This window comes from Catharus ustulatus, chromosome 1 (assembly GCF_009819885.2).
Source record: "Catharus ustulatus isolate bCatUst1 chromosome 1, bCatUst1.pri.v2, whole genome shotgun sequence".
Taxonomy (NCBI): domain Eukaryota; kingdom Metazoa; phylum Chordata; class Aves; order Passeriformes; family Turdidae; genus Catharus; species Catharus ustulatus.
In genome coordinates, this window is record NC_046221.1 from 73620362 (window position 1) to 73640643 (window position 20282).

At 41.8% G+C, this 20282-nt stretch overlaps 1 protein-coding gene across 1 annotated transcript in view; it reads left to right on the forward strand.

The window, feature by feature from the left end:
- The window catches only part of BCL2 (BCL2 apoptosis regulator), a 95448-nt gene that overhangs the window by 64115 nt on the left and 11051 nt on the right, over window positions 1–20282 (forward strand). The gene's annotated exons all lie outside the window — the stretch shown is intronic.

Sequence of the window (20282 nt, forward strand, 5' to 3'; positions counted from 1 at the left end):
GCTGAGGTATGAATCACTTTGTGGGCCTGCTGTATGCTGTTGGCATTGAAGGGTTCATTGTTGCCAGCTGCCAAGAGGTAAATCTGCATAAGGGATGAATGATGAACACCTCACAGGCGAAAACAGCGCCTGAAATTTACTGGACTCAGTGGATGAAAACTGAAGTTAAAACCGCAACTGAAAGTTTGGGCCAGGCTATAAATAAAGTACCTGAGTAAACTGAGGAGAAATTGTTTTTAAAGGAGCAGAGCAGAGGGAGAGACCCATGTACCCACCTTGCATTTCAGTGTTGGGATGCAGTTTGGTTGAGTTTTTTTTCTGGTGGGTAATACAGTGTGTGCTTACAAAAAATACATTCAAACAAACATGGATGTTTCATAAAGTTAATGGGATGGGGTTTTTTTCCCCATAAGGAATTCTATAAGTTTTTCTGTAAAATTTGATTAACAACAGTCTGTGTAATTGGTGAATTTCGTGTGCCAAACACTTTGTCTTACAGACATATAGTCACAGAAAAGTAAGAGATTCTTACACAAGACACAGGTAAGCTCAGAGTCTTTATTTTATCTATAAAGAAAAAGGCCCCTGAAAACTAAACAGGTCTCAAAATACTCTTCTCTAGATTTTGGTTTTGCACTGTATTATGAATTTAACACAGCAGAAAATTTTTCAGCTAAGGATAGAGGGGTTTTATACAGACATACTTACTACTCTTTCTGTCTTATGGGTCCCTACATGTGTCTTTATATATATGTCATTTAGAGAAGAAAAAGATGAACTGTACCCTCTTTGCTGAACTATACCCTAGTTAGCAAAGACTAACTCTAAGCTTGAGAAACATTATTTTCGGAATTTAGCTTTGTAATAAACTCAAACAAAAGGGAACCCAGAGGAAGACTGGCTGTGTGCTCAGCCTCTGCAGGTAGAGTCTCATTTCCAGCTTATTCTATAAACAGACTCCTTTCTTCCATTATTTGAAACTGCTCAGCTGCTTCTCTGCAAGAAAACAGCAAAGGCAATTGAGCAGAGTCTTGGTCACGTAAGTGGCTCTTGTCTCTAAAGCTAGTTCGTATTCAGTGCTGTCCTAGTTTTTCTTTTCTCAGTTCCATAAAGGTCCTTTTCAGAGTTGAAGAAATTCCACTTAATGAGCACTGGAATCAGTGTGTGAGTAAAAAATAAGTACAGTATTTAGCATACCACTATAAAATTATGGATAAATACTTACATACCTTTTAATGTCCTTTCACATTCTCTTAAGCTGTTGGGTTTTTCTCTAATCTTCATTTGACCATTTCAAGCATGACTAACATATTTTGAATTATTTTTACACTTCCAATATCTACTCTGTAAAAACAGTGAACATGAAGGTGCAGGTGGCTGAGCTGAGTTCAAAAGATTAATTTGCCAAGAAGAACTAGGACCTTCCAACTGTTTTTCTGTGCTTGAGTTTCTTAATAAAGTCACTGTATTATCGTGAACTTAGGCTAACTCCATGGTTACGGTGGTGTCGATTAACCATAGTGTCAAAGAATCACGCAGCCTGAAGCAGCCAATACAGGGATTTTTATTTTCCTCTCCTCTTTATCCAGGCATGGAAAAGGAGGCAAGGTTGCTACATATTCTTGTTACACCTTATCTAAATATATCGATCACTTCCTCCGGACTCTTATCTGTTTGCTCTGCAGTGGCTGTGATTCATTCACACTGGGGTTTGCAGGGAAGCTGAATGGATGCAGCCACGTGAGAGGTACCGGTGGGCAGGTTCAAGCCGGGTGACACTGTGCCTGGCTTCTCTTTTGTTTCTTCTGGCTGGTTGTTTGACATTCGCCAGCCTCTCTGTTCATTAGGGCAGCATGGTGAATGGAAGGCAGCGAGTGTAATTGGGGCAGTTAGGGCCACCCGGTTCATAAATATAGCAAACATCCACTAGTGCATCTCTTTCAGCACCGCAGGCATCTGTGAAGTGCAAGCTGGCTGATAGTGAATGGAAATCATAAACTGATGTGAAGATTCTAGCCGTTCCCAGAGTCACACTGGCTTTTCCTGCCCCAGCCTTTTTAAGGCCCATAAAAGAACATTTTCAAAGGTGGGGCTCCCCCAGTAATGGAGACTGCATTCATGTGGCATTGTTGTTCGTGGAGTTTTTACGCTGGGATAACTTCATTAGAGTAGATCCTGCAGTGCCCCAAGGGTGTACCCAGCCATACGGAATGGAGCTGGTGGTTGGCACACTGGTTTTTGTGCCATTTGTACAAGGCATGTGTGGTGCAGGTAATATGCTGGAGAAGGGTTTCATGCATCACTGGTAGTCCTTGTGCAGAGAGGGGAGGAAGTTCAGCCCACAAGAGACTAAACACCAGCTGATTGAAACACCAACTTTGCACTTAATGCTCCCAGACTATGCCTTCTCCTGAGCTGAGCTCTCCAGACATGACTTGAGCAGGGCTACAGTGGGAAGAGATGCGGAGTCATCTCGAGTTGGAAGCATGGGCATCCCATTGGTGCCCAGGACTGGATAACACTGACTCGTAGACGTGACCTTGGACTCAGCAGTGATCAGTGAGAGCAGTGCTCACAGTGTATGGGAACAGCCCCATGCTGGCCAGTGAGGATAATGTCTTTAGCAGACTTTGCATCATGAAGCAGTTAATGAATTCTTTTGTAGTGAAAGGCTGGATTCAATAAAAAGTTTCTGAGGCAAGTTACCATAGATTGCCATACTACAGTGTGTCAGGCAGACCCTTGGTTTTTTTCCCTTTTCATTTATTTTTTCTTCCCCTTTTAATTTTAAATTGAGTGCAGCTGACTGCCTCCAATGCTGTTAACAATGGCACTTCTTTCCCTGGGACAATGTAACATTTAAAACAGATAAAAGCTCATGTGGGGCTAATAAAAGTTTGCCCCCATCCTCATTCCTGTAGGGCAAGTTGCCTCGTTAACATTTTAAGTAGCAGCTCTATGAATATGAATGTAATTGACTTTTACACGCTATTATCAGTGGTAACTCTGAACAGGCGTCACTGGTGTGCTGAACCTGAAGGAAATTTTGTGGCCCAGCAGCAGGGAGCAATGCTGTGTGAGATGAATCCTGGGACTGCAAAATCAGTGGGTGAATAACTGGGGGGAGCAGAGTGCTGGGCATGGCAACCAATGGCCCCAGTCCAGCAAGAGTAGCAAAATGGGAGGACACACACAGGTGACCCTCGGCAACCTGTGTGCTCCTTCTGGTGGTTGATGGATAGAGGCAATAAGTCAGTGGGTTCCCATTCCAGATTTTCCATCAGAATTGCTTGTACAGGTTGGGTTAGGGGTCCAAATGAAACCCTCTGAGCATTGGTTTTCTGTCCATATCAGGGACAAGGAGAGGCAGGCATATGACTTGCATACCTTCTTGAATGGAGAGTATATACTGAATGCTAACAAAAAGTCATTATTAGCAACATTATGATTTTGAAGCCACTATAAAAGTATTAGGTTTTATAAATGCACTTGAAGGTGACTTCATTCCTGATGAGTTTCTGCATTATATATATGTGCTTTTATATAATCAGTCTGAATTCTCCTTCAGTCAGCAAACCAGCTAGTTCTAAAGTAGTCTGTGCGTTGCATGTGTTTTGACTGTCCTCTCTGCAGAACTCAATTCAGAACATCCATGACTTTTCCTTCCTGAATCTTCCTTTGCCTGTGGTGACCTTTGGATTAGGCTCCATGTTGCTTTGCGTATTCATGATGGGAAGATGCCTCTGTTCTTTCCTCCACCTCCTCCTAGTCTCCTTGTTGCTGGACAGTTCTTGGCTCCCCCACCTCAGCTGCTGTTGGCTGTAGCTCCAAACCTGCCCAGCTGAGGCTGAGCCCCTGCCCTGCCTTTCCCATAAAAAACACACATCAATAACAGGACCAAAGAGTTGGTGCATTATGCACTCTTTGTATTTACAAATTTAGAAATATGATTGCTCCCCACCAATGTTTACCAATTATATATTCCAGCCAAAGCAGGAATGACTCATTTTTACATTGCTCATAGAAAATTTAAAAAAGGCTTAAACACCCACAAAATTTGCTTACTCTTCAGGTGTAGCCCCCGGAAGGGTGAGGACGGCTTCCGCCGTATTCTGGTTGGAAACATCACTGACATGACTATTGGGAAGTTGAATAGTCCCAAACCAGTGATGGGTGATGTGCAAGAAAATATGGACAAGGCCATGAGATCAGATCCTGAGGACAATTTTTTTAAAAAGGCTGGGTTGCAAAAAGTGTGCTTGGTTTCAGTATGGCCTTTCCATGACACGTCGCCTGATGACACTGCATGGTGTTTGTAGAATTAAGCCAGTCTTTATCCACAAAGATAGGAAGTCAGATCTTTTGATGCACTAGTGGCTGTCAGCAAACTGATACAGATGGTCGTTTTGTTCAGAACAACGTGCACAGAAGTATCCCAGAGGTACAGCTCAAAATACCCACATTGCTCTCATGTGTCACTCCCTCTCTTTCCATTAATGCAAAATGACTCACAGGCTTGAAAAGGCAAACATTGATCAAAAGACCGAAGAGTGATTTACTGGTGCAGGATGGGACAAGATGTTGTTTTAGCCCAACAAACAGTAACTTCATTTAGAGGTATTGCCAAGGGAGTCCGAGGCGGTGCTTGCTTACTAAATCGGGTAAAATGCAGGGATTTCACCAAATGCAAATTACAATGAACAATATGTATGACTCAATATATCCGCTATGCTTTCAATGTGCAGTGAGAGGGTGGTATAGCTGACCTTTTAAAGTGATACTTTGCAAACCACATTGTTATGATTATCAAAGTGTTCATTTTAGAGTACAATATTTGGACCCGCTCCTGGTAATTTCTCATGTATCATTTGAAGGCTGTTTTCCCCTTCGTTTATAAGAAAAGCAGTTCCAGGCAACCCCTACAGTGTCACACATTTATTTCTATGTCTAACCAGGGAATGAAACTTGCCATCAGCTCTCCAAGGCTTGACACACACCTCTGGAGTACTTCAAGTCACGTATGGAATTAGCTAAAGTAAGTCTGATGGTGAGACCTTCCTGTATGCCAGAAATAGTCTTCAAGAACAATGTAGGGCGAGAAATATTCTCTGCTCTTTAGCCTCAGCTTCCTCCTATCTAAAAGCCTTCGGTGGCATCTCTGGCCGTGCAGAGCACATCCCAGAATGGCTGCCGGGTGATTCCACTTTTGCAGTACTCTAAGGGAAAGAAAAGAATCTGGCATCGGATTTGTAAATTTAAGTGTAGAAAAGGCTAAAAAAAATGAAACATTCACAGTTCATAGTCAGCCCAAGGCCAGCAAGCAGACTGGAACAAGGCCCCCGCAAATCCAAGAGAGGCAGTTTTGCTGGGATGCATTTCCTCTCCGTCCTCCATCAGCCAAGCCAAAAACTTAACAGGAAAAAAATAAAAAGGAAGCCGTACAGAGCGATTTGGCTGCACTTATCACAGATAAATAGTCTGAGCCCAGCTTCTCAGTGGTCTGGGGACTCAGTGCAGAGCTCAGGGGCTGGGCGAGACGCTGCTGCCGTGACCAGCAATGGCCACCACTGCTCGTCCCCAAGCAGTCACTTCTCTGGCCTGAGGGGTCTGTCACAGGCTGGACCCACCACAGTTAAAGCACAGTTTTCCTGGACCATGGGCTGCGATGCTCAGATAGCCCATCAGGTGAAGAGTTAAGTACTAAAAAATAGCAGAATTTTCTATCGGGTTTAGGATGCCTTATTTTGATCATGGAGGTCAGACACAGACATGGGAATTCCCCCAAGCTGGTTTATTTGCAGATTTGTTCAGACAGTTTCTTTTTTTCTTTTCTTTTTTTCTTTTTTTTTTCTTTTTTTTTTTCTTTGTGACAAATCAGCCTGTTTTTATAATAATCTCATCTTGAAACTTGAGAGGAAGGGAATGTATGGGTGAGCAGCTAATATCAGTGAGTTCTGGAAACTCCCTTTTTATGGTCTCTCTCATTTAGCAGCTGTTGAGATACTTTCCTTGCATTAAAAACTTATTTTACAAGACTGACAATAAATTTACTTCATCTCTTCCAGTAAAATTAGCTTCAGATCACAGTAAGTTTGAGAAAAGAACTACTAAATAATATTAATATTCCGACAACAGTGCTTTGATCTAATATATCATGAAGAAATAAAGCATGGGAGGTCTTACTATCAGAGAAGGCAAAGCTATTTTCCTTCTTCTTTACTGGTTATTCCCCTAGTTGAAATATTATTTTAAGAGTGTATATGTAGGAGCTAGTGTCTCATAGATGCAAACATAGGTTTAAAATTAATTTGAAAATATCTCTTTATACGAAGCAATGTATTTACTGATTTAAATCATACCCATCTGGACATGTTTATCAAAATCAATCCTTGTCTACTATAAGCCATTTGCTGCCATTGCCACCCACTGGCCAGGGACAAACAACCATTCTGTTACTGACCCAGATCAACAAATATCCTGATTAAACAGACACATCTTGCTACACATCCAACTGCTTCCTGTTCAGCATCTCGACTTTAACACAAAATCTGGACAGCTTGGTACAAAATTTATTTACTGTTTTTATCTTTAAAAAACTAATCATAGCCTGGGAAGGAGGGGGCAGGGGGAGCCTGTTCTGCAGACCATGAACTCTGATCTGACAGTTTCATCCTTCTGTCATCTCTTTAAATGTAGTATCTAAAAACTGAAGGATCTCATCCTTTTATGTTTCTGTAAGATGAGATGCATTTTTGGCAATACATAGTAAAATAACAAAACTGAATTACAGACTGTAGGGAGCCATTTTTCTCTCATAGGGGTCAGCATATATGGTAATACTTTGGATTAAGGATGAAATTACTACAGTTCTGTAATAACTAACCTTGTTAATCTCTTCTCATGTTCTTAAAAGTAGTTCTAAAAGAAATATTACAGCAATCACAGCTTAATATTGGAATCCTTCTCTGCTTTAATCAGAGTCCTTTATATACTGTGATTTCATGTGTTATTTTGCCCTAATATTGCTAACAATTTTATTAATTATGTCTGTTATTGGTTGGTTTACCACTTTCCTTCACAAATGATTTAAGGGCCCAATATTTATACCTTTTTTAAAAAACTGATACAAAAATTATTCTTCTTAGAGGAGCTGCTATTCAGTTGGGTACCTATGAAGAAAAACTAAACCAGGCCCTTGGACTTCTCGTCCCTGTGACTTTTGGTACCATACCAGGTTCATACCATCAGTGTTGAGACAGCCTTCTGTACAAATGAAAGGCAAAGAAAGGCGATAATGTTTTGTTCTCTGCATCATTAGTAAGGGGGAAGGAGGAGAAGAACTTAGCAGAACAACTGCATCTTTTGTTTTTAAGTTCTTCGGAACAATTCTACCAGGCAGCGCATTTTCCCTCTGTTTCATTTGTCTTTGTTATTTTCCTATCTAATTAAAATTCTGCAGTGCCGTCATGAAATTGTTGTCCGCTTAAGGTCACAAACAGCTTCTGTCCTAATGAAATATGAATTGCATTAGTTAATTGAATTGTGCACTTATTGTGTGTTGTGAATGGACTGAGCACACTTATATTCTTAACATATACTGAGCGTTTTATCAGTTTAGGCAATGTGTGGACATAGAAAATGCTGCTATCATTCTTTGCATCACAATAGGGAGATTTAATTGGCAATAGGCAGGACGAAGAAGTGTTTGTGAAGGACAAGAACTTTAAGATCTCACACAGGCATCTGGTAGCTGGGATGAGATTGGCTCTTCAGTGGTCTGGGGTCAGGGCACAGTCCCGAGCGGAAAACTCGAATAAACGCTTATTATGCACGGTGTCTCTGTGATGTCTGTCAAGATAGGAAGAACCAAGGGAGACTAACGAAACATCTGTGGCCTTCTGCAGCAGGAGGCTTTCTGGCTTAAATGAACCTTGTAATTGAAACCCGCAGTGCACGGTCCAGACCGTTCTTTTCCAGGGTCTGCCCAGTCTCTGCAGGTACTACCCCCACACCCCTGGTAACACAACAAGCTGAGCTCTGGGGTCCTTTTCACAGCTGGGAGGTTCTTTCTTTGAACAGTGGGAAGGTTCACTTCAGGATGTTGAGGACCTGATCAAAGTCAAAGGAAAACATGGGAACTCTTTCTGTTGACCTCAGGGCTGTGGATGGAGCAGGTGCTTACAGGAAGTGCAGGCTGTGGCACTGAGCCTTTGCAACGTGTGAGATAGATGTTTTGCATGGTAACCACTCTGGTGGACTCTACTAATGAGCCAGGCTTGTTTAGAGGATGGTTGTTAGCTGGGAAAACAGTAACAGAATACTAGATTTAATTTCCTTGCATGGGTCTTGATTTTTCACTTAGTTCTTCAGACTGTTCAGCATCATACATACACAGACATATATTGTACATATGTATAATATGCATATGTGTATATATATACACACATATATGTATATCTCCAATGTTTAAGCATTAGATTTATTTACTGGGAAAGGTAACTTTGGATTCTGCATAATATTTCTGTAAGGTAGTAGATCTGAATATAGTAGCTTCCTGATATTCTTGAACTTGACAGGCATGGAGAGGTATCTTTTGTTCTGTCAAATAGTGCCTCCCTTAGCTTGAAATGGTACTTCATTCAACAGTAGGCTGAAAGAAAAGATAAGCGGTGTTCAGGTTGAAGAGTTGTTGATAAATTTCTTCTTGTTGTCATTTTCCACTCAAAAACTGAGGAGATATGCAAATGGAAGTTTCTTTTATGATAGCAAACTAATGCGGGAATATAAAACCACTTAAGATAAACACAGCTAAAAACTGACTTTCCACAATACACAATTCCCAAAAGGAAATACCATGACCGTTTTTACAAGAGAAACAGAGAGAAGAGTGTCTGTGCTTGATCTCAGCAGGCATGAACACCCCCTTTGTGGGGACTTCCCAACTCTGCACACATGCAGAGGCACTTGTCATTTCCCACTGTGGGTGATCCTCCACAGCTGCTGTAGCATTCACCTTCCAGGAACACTTCTCCATGGGCCCCAGACACACACTTCGTTACCACCACCCACAGATGGTGCACTGAGATACAGAGACTAAATGAGGGATTTTGGTTCAGGTAGGTAGGCAAGGACTTTCCCTGTATGCTCAACAGACGGGAAGAGAGGTTTCATTGGAGGGCAGTGTGGGCATAGCCACGTTAGGTGGCTGCTTCTCTGAATCACCTGGAAGAGTTTCTTTCTCAGTCATTGTAATTACTGAACCTAATGGGACCTGCCTCTGGGTGTAGTTGTTGCATTACAGAAGTGCTTCAAGTAGATGAATTTCCTCATCCCCAGCTGTCCTGAGACACTCATACCTGCTTAAACTTCTAACTGAGGAGTTTCCCACCTAGTGCCCATATCACTTGGTTCTTTCCTCTCTCTCTCTCTGAATTTTTTTGCATTGGCCACAGTACCGAGAGCTGTAGCTGAGCAGCTGGTGGATATCCCTGCCCGCATGAAAGCATTCAGGAGGTGGTTACGAAGGGGTGGGTGTCTGCAATGGTTTGGTGAAGTCAGTCCTGACAGATTCACAGGCAGTGGGCAAATGACTGAGAGCGAAAGTGGTGGGATGGGGCGTGAAGGGTGATTGGCAGTGGTTGCTTCGTGGTCTGAAAAGGGGTGAGTGAAAGTACTTGGGGGAGAGGGGAGGGGAGTTTGGGAAGCACGGCTGATAGTGAGTAAGGCACTGCTGCGTTACCCCGTGGCACACTACAGGTGTACAAACTGTATTCTCTTCAGTGAAGCAGTTTTAAAAGACTTAATGTCATTAAAAATGCTCACATACTTCTGTCTAAATTATATAATGTAGTGCTACATAATTAAGCAGGGGAGGAAATGAAAGAGATTCAAGGAAGGCTGAAAAATAAAAATAAACTGAGGAGTCCTCTAGGGAGAGTAGAGAAGAAGCAAAGACTGATAAAGTCCTGCAGACTGATGTGATTTTGCTGTCTTCTGTAGCAGCACCACGTGAAGGGAGACAGTCTGTGTCCCTGCTTCTATAGGTGGCTTTCCATGAGGATACCTGTGCCAAGCCCGCCCCTCTGGCTTCAGCCACATGATCCAGTTCTCCATCTACGGCGTGGTGAATCCTTTTTCACTCCATCAGCCATACTTCTGTGGCTTCTGTGGCATTCACTCTGGCCTCAAACAGAGCGGGAATGCAGGGGTGGTCCTCAGAGCAGCCGGGAAGAGCGTCCTCCCCTGCTGTGATTAATTCAGTTAAAAACCCATGACTGACCCGTCACCGTGTCTGTGGCTGGACAAAGGAGTGAAGGCTGCCCTACGTAAACAGTAGCATTTTATACCCTGGCACATGGTTAAATCATGGTTAAATTCTGTATAGTTACCAGGTTTTTTAGCTTTATTTTCAGTTATGTAAGGAACAGAGCTGTCCTTTTTTTTTTTTTTTTTTTTAATACAACCTAATTTTTGTTCTGTTTACTATCTGGTTTGAACTTCTTTTCTCTACCTTTCATTATGCCTTGCACTGAACTTATAGCATTTTTTTTAATATTAAATAATCCCACTAGTTTTGCAGATGAAAAGCTATACTGGAATTTTTTCTTAGGTTAAAGGTACTATATTGCTTGTATAGAATTTTTTCAAATTTATATAGAATTCTTACTCTAGGAATCTATGGATTTTGTCCCAATCAAAGTCTTTTTGTTAGATGAACATGAAAAAAATTAGAAGGAAGTCTTTATAAACACTGAAGGACACAAAAATCTGCTCAGCTAATACATAATCATCTAAAATTGTCCAACTTTATTGGAATCATGATCAGTCTAGCACAGAGTGTGTCTGTGCCTGTGCTGGGCACCACCTGCTTCTAATGAAGGCAAAGAAATGCCCCAAGAGGGGGATTTAGGAAAATGTCATCTCCCACCCATCCCCCTGTCTTGTATAGTCCTTTTGAAGATCTCACACTAATCCCAAAAATCAGAGATTTATTTAATCCTTCAAACAAAAGCCTTTCATTATAATTATTATAATAATAACAACTATTATTACTATTATTGTTATTGCCACATTATTATTACTACTGCTATTCCTATTATTTTGGACTGTTAGGGGCTTTTGTTTACTGTAGAAATATTTACTTATTCTTTGAAGCTGACTAAACTGTCCTCTTAGCATTCTGTGGCAATTATCTAATTTAAATACTTCATATAATAAGATGGTCTAATTGAGGATGGCATGCAAAAGTATGCTGTCTTACCAGCTTTGAATTTCTCGTCTTTCCTTATGTTATTTAAATCTCTCTGTTTCTTGCATGATGAGGACCAGGAGTGCTGAATCTCCATCTGCATGTCCTCTCCCCCGTCACTCCTTGACTCCTTGTTCAGTTAGATTCCCAAATGGTTTGTTCCAGTGCTCTCCCTATTGAAAAGTCCTCTGTGTTCTTTTAGTCTTATTGCTTTGCTCTGATCCCCGTCAAATAAAGAGTGCAGAAAATTCAAACACAATTTTCAGAAAAGATTTCTTAAATCCCAACAGCTTTAATTAAATTATTATCCGTGCAATGATTACTAACACATAATATTAGCATTTTAGAAATGGGATCAGGAATTTAACTGATTTCCTCTGTCCCCATCCAAACTGTGGCTTTGTAGTGCATTTCTCAGCCCAAGACTTCCAATACTTGGCACCTGACTAACTTCAGACCCCCAAGGCAGGAGGGCCCCACTGCTAAACCATGTCCACTCATGTGTTTAGGAGTCAAATTTAAAAGCATGTTTTTTGAAGGCTTAGGTGAGTGGGATACATTACAGTAACAATGAGAAGGAACTTTCATGGGCTGTACAGTACTGACAGTTGTTTGCCCAGCCAAAAGCCAAACATTTTGTTAAGATAAGTAAGTAGCTTAAAAGACAGTAACTCTTATTTTGACTATAGAACTGGTTAAATTATCTTACCTTAAGGACCCTTGATCTGACACAGCTTCTGCTTCTTTACTTTCAAATGTTCTGAAGTCCCACAAATGGCTGTGACAAATTGAGGAAGCTCAGAAGCTGAAAGGTTGTCTGGGAGGGGAAGGGTGGCTCTCAGACACAAGTTGGCCAAGGCTTTGCTTTAAGAAGCCAGTCTCCCAATGGCTGCAGAATGGAGGGTCGCATCATCCTTTTCTGGCACGCAGTGCGACTCCTTGCGACTAAAGCTGGCTTTTGCCACCGGTCAGAATGAGACTGGTCAGCCAAACACCTCCAGTTGTCCCCAGGAACATGGTCGTGACGAACACAAGCTCAGCAACTTTCTTAATTTCAGCCAAAATAATGGATATCATGAGGGACTGGATGAGCTTTTCCTACCAGTAAGTAAGAGGAATTGTCTGGGAAGTAATGTCATTTGGCTAGACAGAAAATTCTTGTCCAAGACAGGGCAAATGGCTTTGACACAGCTGTTCCCAGTTTCATATGGAAGTCTGATGAAGCGGTGAGATCTGTGCCAGTTCTCAGTGTGGCCAGAACAGACTGTGCAAGAAGGTGTTTTAGTTTGTTAGATGGAGAGTACAGTAACTGAGTGAAGGAGAGCCTAGAAAATGGAGAGGACCAGAACAGAAGTAGATCCTGCAAGTAAGCCAGAAGTTATGAGTGTCTGGGGAACATATTAGTCAGATATGTCTATTAAAGACATCTGTATATATGGCAGCGTCTTGTGAATTCAGAGAGCATGATGCCAATTGCAACCATTGGAGAGTTGTAATTTTGGTAAATGTATAAAAGGGAATTCAGGAAAACTGGGAAGGTATCAGAAAAAGGAGTTGAATAGCATAACTATTTAGACAAATGTAACAAGCTTAAAAGCAAAAGAACAATCAGAGTATTTTGCCATGGAGGATGATTTTAATAGCAATGGGTGGTAGGGAAATGTAGCGGAACAACATAATGATCGCAAACTGTTCAGGAAAGAAAGACTGAGCCACAAAGGCAGAGGAAATACTCCTGTATAGAAGGATAACATGAACATTATTTAGTTGAACTGTAAGTGGGAAGGGCTGTGCAACTGAATCTCTGAAGACAAATAAATAAATGCTAAAGTAGAAATTCCAAAGATTTTTACTACTTTTGAAAAGTAAAGACATTAGCAGGTCTTTGTTGCTAATATCCAGCTTAAGAAAAGGAAACAAAATGAGCATTGTTGAACTCAAAAGAATTGTTAACAGATTTGTGGTAATGGGGACTTAGGCTACTCCCCTAAGCCTAGCCAAATACATCAGGAGGCACACAAATTAGAAGAGAAATTTTCTTAACACTTGACGCAACACTATATTGGAAAACGAGAGGCAGAAAGAAGAAACTACTCTTAACTCAGGTATTAATCACAAACTGATTGTAGCTAACTCACTGAGTACTAGTGCTTAGGTGTACCAGAAATCTAATTTGGCATGGCAGTTCAGGGACTTCCACCTCTTCGAGGTAATGTTCTTTTTTGTTTCCTTTAACCTCTGTGACATAAGTATGTATTTTAGCATGTAAAAATTCAACAAAGAGCAACTTCATCTTCCTCCTCCTAAATCTGCCCTTAAAAATTGGCCAGCGGTGAAGTAATAAACACAGCTTTATGAGCTGCTCCTCCTCCCGGGAGTGTGAAAGCCTTCGGAGAACTTCTCATATGGCTCAGCTGCTACCAGCTCCTTGATAAATCATAAAGGTGTGCCGTGCCTTCCACACATGAGGTTTTTGCCTGCAGGTCTCCAGCTGTACAGTGCCCAGGTATCCCTGCTTTCTGAGCATGGTTTTGTGTTGGCTTCACAGCAAACCTGACACAACTTGTGCTGGACTAAGCCTTGTTTTAAACATTCCTACCCGACCCCTGCTTGCTTCTAGAGGAACACCAGCTCGACCTGGGTTTATTTGAGACACAAACTGGGTCTTGAGCTGTTCTCGAGTACTAGCCAGGGCTAGTCTTGCTGCAGGCTACCGCTGTGCCACAGCACAACCTTGAAGAGTCCCTTTGGCACCATGCCTGCGGTGACTTGGCAACTGCATCCACCTAGGCTACACTCAGCATTGTGGCAGCCAGCTGCAGTTAAAACCTGCTGGGACCACGGCTCAAGCATGATTAGCTGGCACGATGACAATCATGTATTTGTCTCCACTGACTTCTGCTCCATAGACAGGAATAAGCAATATACCATCAAGGAAAGGCATAACTTGGGTATGGACAAATGCTTTGTGGAAACTCTGCAAGGCAGCACTGAATGCCTGAAAGTGAATAGTGAAAAGACAAGTAATGAAGGAAGTAAGGTTAAACAGCCAGAGGAAGATGGAATCACACAAGAAATGGCAGAAGAAACATTCACCAGAAGGAAAGCGACTACTTGAACAAAGCATATAAAAACCCTCCAGTGTGTGAAAGGAGTACATATTCGGAGGTACAATTTTGGAGTGAACACAGATGGCAAAACTAGACTGAAACCAACATACAGGGTCAGGTCGGTATGAGAAGAGACTCACTGACCCTTTCATGGTTCTTACATGTGTAGAAGGCCCATTTGGATGGGACAGAAAACATTGGGCAAAAAGGAAGCAAAGCAGCAGTATATTTTTTTTCAATCAAAAGCCATCTATGACCTGTGCTTGAAAACGTCTTTTTTCTTCAAGCATATTAACAGTTTAATACATGATAGTTTCACTGGTGACACTGAGAACACTGGCCTTTAATGAATCAGTAGATTTGTTTCATCTTTAACTAATTTGAACCTTTAATCTTCTTGCTTGTAGGAATTGTTCTTCTTTCAGGTCAAAGTATTAAATAGGCTCAAGAAGTAAATAAGGAAATAAATACCAGAAACCCCATGGGGAACACTGAAATTAAAGTTTTCTAATAGTCAAATCAACTTAATGCTGTGATTACCAGCTCAATTCAGCTTCTTTTCCTCACACCCTTCCCCCCAGCTCTATGGCTAAAGCTGTGGGAGTAAATGGCTTAAAAAAGGAAGGTGCTTTGGTTTTCTTTTAGTTTCTTGGTGCTTGTGTAGCTCTAGATGGAGGTTGAGGGTCTTTGTATTTTAACTGCTTTCACTATAGACATATAGGAACTTTTACAACACAGACATGTAAAATAGCCCAAAACATTGGTCTGCAAATTCTTCCCAATATTTCGTGCCTGGTTTACGCTCAACTGTGAATCCATGTTGCTGATGCATCTGACTTTTTTAATGGATATAGTTATACTGGTGTGAAGCCTTGTGTAGTGTAGACAAAATCTTGCTGATATAACTGTCTCCCACCAGCACAACGTATTTCAGTTAATGAGTCAGAATACACTTTGATATCAGTATAAATGGTTCCTCCTGGGGGGAGGATTGCTTCTTTACTGTTAAAAGTGTAGATAAGTTCTGGACTTTTTTCTTCCCTTACTTGTTCTTAAATCAACTAGACCCTTATCTCTCCTTTCTCATCCAGAGAAGCTTTCTTTTCATCACCTTTTTGACTGCTGGTCCCTGTCTGTGTTCTTGCTTCAATTGTATGGTCATCAGAAAAGGATATATCTAAAATCTTCTTGAAAGTAGAAGTTCTGTTTCAGGTGATGGTAACCGCAGGATCGAACACCTCCAATCTTAAAAGAAAAAGAAACAAAACTGACTCAAAAGTTTGAAGCTAACAAATGGTTTGTAGCTGGCTGAGACACTTGTATTTAATACTATGGAAGCAATGACTTTCTGTTCTCCAGTGGAGCATCTCCTAACCAGACAAACAGGCACACAGCGAAATGAAGTCTTAATGCTGAGAACTTCTTGAGAATACTACAATAAAATTCTGGCAGGCTGAGGTCCCTTGGCTCATGCACTCACTGCAATTTGAATGTCTTTTTCAGTTTAGCATGATGCTTGGCAAATTTCCCAACCTTACATTATCTGGGAAAGGAAGACAGGAGAAACTGGTACATTCAGCAAATCTTTGAAGAAGCTTCTTTGCAGTTTGCTCATAGCAAAGTAGCAAAAGTGTTGGCTACAAAAGAATGTAGAAGTGTCAGGACTGCAGCGTAGCTAGCTTGAAAAGGATTTATCTGACTTGCATCCAGGCACCAAGATGCTCAGATACCAGAGCAATGTGTGTGGTATAAGAACCTAGATAGAAGATGATTAGATAGCAAATCAGACAGAATTTTGCATGTGATTTCCTGGGTTTGTCTAAACTTATAACAACAACATTAATTATAGGAGGTTCTGAAGGCAGCTCCTGGGTGGGTTTATGGCACTTACATATTGGATTCCAGCTATAAAGTGCCGGCTTAGAGTTACTGCTCTGGCAGGAAACCTCTATTGATGCAAAGCTGATGGAAACCATCTTTGAGCCTTCCCACTTTGGGGTAGGAACAGCAGATATTGGTGATGGAAGATCTAGGGGGAGAAGAAGCCTTTTGGCAGCAAGGGCAGAACTCCAGGGTAAAGAGTGTCGAGATGTGCATGGGACATCACCCAAAGAAAGGAGGGGTGAAGTGGGAGGTGGTTGCACAGAGGAGTTACTTGTGGTCATCCTCTAGATGATTGTTGTACCTGCTTCCAGATCTAGTGCCTCTCCTTCCACTACACATTAATTCCTCAGCCCTTGTAATCACTTCCTCTGGCTCTTAAGCAAGGGCAGCTCTTTAATTGCAGATTAATGCGTCAATGAAATCCTTGCGGCTACGCTGAAGTGACTGGGCAGGAGAGACGAGGCTTTCAGCAGCAGCTGCTGGCACAGGAGTCGCAGCTCACGTTGCTCTACTGGGAAGGCAATGCCGTAAGCAGGAGCAGGATCCTTCATTTTTTCTCCGGTAGTGCCTCAGGGCACATCTACGCGGCAGAGCGCAGCGCTGCACAGGGATTCTGGAGCTGCCCCTTAGCAGTGGTTGTGCTAGTTTCACAGCAGGAATAGTCAGTCTGCCTGGAGTACTATTCTAATGTACCCACAGTGTTTGCACCCCTATCCCTGACCCCACGGTGGTTTGATGAGTGCAAGGTGAGCTCGCTTCCTCTCTGTAGAGCTGCGCTCTACTGTGTGTTCCCACCTGCTCTTAGAAGTATTAAAAAATAAATTATTACATTTATGAAGGATTTTTTATCAATTTTGATCTGCGGTTTCTGATCTGTGGGGTCTTATTTATTTTGGAATTTGGGGAAGCTTTCAAGGCTGAGTTCATATGTGATGCTTTTTTGTTTTCTTGGCTGACAGTCCTGGTTTTGTTTTGTATTCTTTCCTTTGAGTACCTGAAATTTTGTATGAAATTTCTACTGACTTGGAAACAGCAACACATGAAGTAATTACCAATGTTTCCTGCCTAAGTTAACAGCATTCTCCTTCCTTGTGCTTTCAGTTCAAGGTCACAATGATAGAATTTAATCCTTCATGAATTTTCATCTGACTTGCTGTCCACAAAAATTGTTGATTAAAAGATCCAATTTCCATTGGCATTCTCCCTTTCAAAGGATGTCAACAGGAAATATAAATGTGCAGTCCTTTGTGAATGATCTGCAAGGACATGCAGGCTTATGAAAAAAAAAAAGCAGCAGTTAGCTAAATCCTTTAGTTTCTGTTTTGAATGACTGGCCATAGGAATGCAGGCTAAGCTGTATTTCAGCTGTTCCCAAGGATGTGTATGTGTTACTTGTTGATAGTGGTTGGTACATCAGGCTCCAGTGACAGCTACGTGACCACTCTGATGATCACTGTCCTGTAGCAGAACCAGTCCCTGCCTCCCCTCAAGAACACCAGGCATGAAAGAAAACAAAGAGGGATCTGTTTATTCAGAGGACTGGCACTCGTACCTCCTGCTTTTTACTGAGAAAAGAGAGATCCTAGGTCATTTCAGCTCTCACTCTATTCTCCCAGCAACCATTAGGTTGTAAGGAACTGCATGACTTGCTCCAGCAATTGATGTGAATTTCTGATATCTGGGAGAGCTGAGACTTTTTGCCATACAGAACCTGTGGGGAATCTGATTGATAGGAGCAAAACTCAACACCCAGAACACCAGCTTACTTCATTGGGAGCTACCCATTACCAACAAAAAGAAAGGAAAGCCCACCGCAGTCTTAAAGTTTCAGCATTATGTTTTTAAAATCTTACCAGTGTCCAAGGTATGTGTCTTTCACAGTAAAAATTACTTGGAGTGTGCTGTGAATGCACAGACACAGATCAGTGCTGAACATCTGGTTAAAATAAATTACAGTCTTATTTTGCAAATAAAAATTCCTAGGGTCTACATGACAAAGTCTGGCCAGCACAACTATCTCATGGGGAAAAAATCACATCCCTAGTCTACAAAGATAACTATTTTGGCATCATTCCCTTCCCCACTATGTAGACTTACGTAGACTTAGACCAGAGAGGAGTCCTTTTGCCAGTATAATTCACATTGTTTGGGAGGTACTTCAACCATGCTGGCAGACTCCTGCAGCTGGTATAAGCCATGTTTCCATCAAGGAATATGGCCATAACAGTTATACCAGCAAAGCCCCTGAAGTACTTAAAGAATAGCACTTTTTCTCCTACTACAAATGTCTAATATTTTTCAGTTTTAGAGTTTCCTGCTAAAAGGAAACACAGAATTTGTGCCCTTTCTTATATCATCAAGACATTATTTCTTGTTACAGAAGAATTAAAGTATACATATGGATAGGAGGTGTGTTGCTTTCAGCATCCTGGTGGTACTTCCTTTGAAAGGGAGAAGAACCCAGTTCTCCCCCAGGATGCCTGTTACATATTTTGGTGTTGGTTTTAGAGATCGAGAGGCAGAGATGGTTTGCCTTTTATTAGTTCTTCATATTTTGGTTTTGCTGGGTGGCATTTAAATAAATCTAATGGTCATAGTTAATGAATTACAACTGTTTATGCAAATTAATTTGAGCTGTTTTGAATAACAAAACAAAATCCTTTACTCTGTGACTTGGCTTGTATTCTTACACTCTTACTGGTCTTTTTTTTATATGCCCCTCTTATCTCTTACCTAACATTTACCAAAGGACTTTCTGGATGAACCCAAAAACTGAAGATTTACCAGCCCACCTTAAGCTATGAGGTCCCTGTCCATAAGGCAAGGTAACACAAAGCTGTCTTGGCTTAAAAGTTCAGCTTTTTTGACAAAAGTTTTCACCTGTCCCACTTGGTTAATTTTGTCCAAATTTCTACTTGCTTCAGTCTACACAGACTCTGCTCATTCCTTTCCCTGATCCTTCACCCTCCACTTCTCTACCAGGTCTCACGTTTTTGTGCAAGTGGTGGATGGGACCGAAAGGACAAAAAGTGTGGTGGAGGGAGGCACGCAATTGAAAAACAATCTCTTCTGAGCAGATGCAGATCTGGAACTTCCCCTTATTTTAATTTCCCATTATCACTTAGCTGTGAATTGATGAGAACATGGAGCAAGACACCAAGAGGCCCCATTCTCACGTGCACCTCATTGGAAGGGGAGAATTTGCAGTGTTCCATCGGATTGCCATGACCTGCCTGCCTCCCACAGCTCCTGGTGGGAGGGCTGACTTAGGAAATGGCAAAAGGCAGCAATGACCAAAAAATACTGCCTCTTCTCTGCCTCAAATAAGGCTTTTCCAGGTGAGCAGAAATGGTCTGAGCCACTAATGAGATGTAGTCTGCCAAAGAAAACACATGGGTAAATTTGTATTTTCCAGGCAGCTGGTGGTAGAAATGTAACTGTCCATTGAAGTCTACAGCACAGCCTTTTTTAGCACTTACTCATTAAATTGCAAAGATAGATTTATCATGAGGTTACTTTAGCGTAATGTTAGCTGTGTTGTCTCACTGGCCCTGAAAATCAGTTGCTTGTCACAAGATTTAGAAAAAAACAAGTGCCTGCATCAAGTCACACGAGGATTGGGTGGTACTCCCACATGGCCTCTTGCTGCTCGAGCACCACGGAGCACCATGGAGCAGCCAGGCCACCACTCCAGCTCCGTGCTACTCTTGCTCAATGCTGAGCACGAGTTTGTCAAGCCAAAGGGGTCTGGATCCGAACTGAGTGTTGAAACAACAAACATGAGATGGAGCGTATCCCTGAGGGATGTTAAAACAAGCAGCAGAAAAACGCATGACTGGTCCCTCGTGGTGCAGTCAATGGGACAACCTGCTCAGACCAGTTGGATTCCACCCATCTGATTCACACATGCACTCAGCCTTTTCTGTCCAAGGCCAGGTCCTGAGCCGGGCTGACAGCTTTGCCACCTTGCTGTCCTCTCTCTGCCTCTGCACATACCTGTGCCTTGAGCCCAGCACCACTGGATGCGCTTGGTAAATGTC